The sequence below is a fragment of the Gossypium hirsutum genome, chromosome A08 (genome assembly GCF_007990345.1).
Source record: "Gossypium hirsutum isolate 1008001.06 chromosome A08, Gossypium_hirsutum_v2.1, whole genome shotgun sequence".
Classification (NCBI taxonomy): Eukaryota; Viridiplantae; Streptophyta; class Magnoliopsida; order Malvales; family Malvaceae; genus Gossypium; species Gossypium hirsutum.
Window position 1 is genome coordinate 13,304,412 of NC_053431.1, and position 1,092 is coordinate 13,305,503.

The 1,092-nt window shown below is 39.2% G+C and overlaps 1 non-coding gene across 1 annotated transcript; it reads left to right on the forward strand.

Annotated features, from left to right (window-relative positions):
- The first annotated feature begins 342 nt into the window (after positions 1-342).
- On the forward strand, positions 343-450 carry LOC121205626 (small nucleolar RNA R71). Its single transcript, XR_005900702.1, has one exon. It is a non-coding gene; the product is annotated as a small nucleolar RNA R71 (small nucleolar RNA).
- The last annotated feature ends 642 nt before the right edge of the window (positions 451-1,092 follow it).

Below are 1,092 nucleotides of genomic sequence, written 5' to 3' on the forward strand. Positions count from 1 at the left end.
GTTGAAGGGTTGATATTCTGTGTATGCTCTTCCTCCGTTCGAATTGCACCTCATCACTGGATGTACCTGAGTAGAACTACATAAACCGTCAATCTTTTTATTTAAGAGTTCTACTTGGTTAGATAGCATAGTAACCGCGTCGAGGATGAAAACATCGATTGCTTTCGTCGGCTTTGTCCTCATAACTTGCCACTGATAGTTATTCAGTGACATCTCCTCAATAAATTTGTAAGCCACCTCAGGTGTCTTATTATTGATGGTTCGCCAATAGGTGCGTCGATCATCTGTCGAGTTGAAGGATTCAGGCCATTACGAAACGTTTGAACCTGTAGCCAAAGTGGTAACCCATGGTGAGGGCACTTTCTCAAAAGGTCCTTGTATCTCTCGCATGCGTCGTAGAGCGTTTCTAAATCCATCTGTACAAAAGAAGAGATATCATTACGTAAAGCTGTTTAAGCTGGTGGAAAATATTTTAATAAAAACTTTTCGGTCATTTGTTCCTAAGTAGTGATTGACCCTCGTGGTAACGAGTTCAACCATTGTTTAGCCTTATTCCTTAACGAAAAAGGGAATAACCGAAGGCAAATGGCATCATCAGAAATGCCATTGATTTTAAAAGTGTCGTAAAACTCTAAGAAATTTTCCAAGTAAGCGTTGGGATCTTCGTCCTGCAAACCATCAAATTGAACAAACTGTTGTATCATTTGAATTGTGTTAGGTTTCAGTTCAAAATTATTTACAGTAACAGCAGGCCTAACTATGCTCGATTCAGTTCCTGTTAAAGAAGGTTTAGCATAATCATACATAGTATGTGGAGCAGAATTCTAATTTACTGGATCAGCAGCAATCACAGGAGGTAGCGGATTTTCTTAGTTTTCAGCCATCTCCTCGGTTGTGGTTGAAGTCCTCTTTCTCATCCTCTGTGTATCTTAGGCTTCGCCTTATTTCTCGTCGGTTTCTACGAACTGTGCGGTCGATCTCACCGTCAAAAAGTAGTGGTCCTGACGGGTTTCTTCTAGTCATAAACTAGAAAAACCTGTCAGAAGAAAATAAATGAAGAATTAGAAAAGAAAATAAAAATTTAAATTGCAA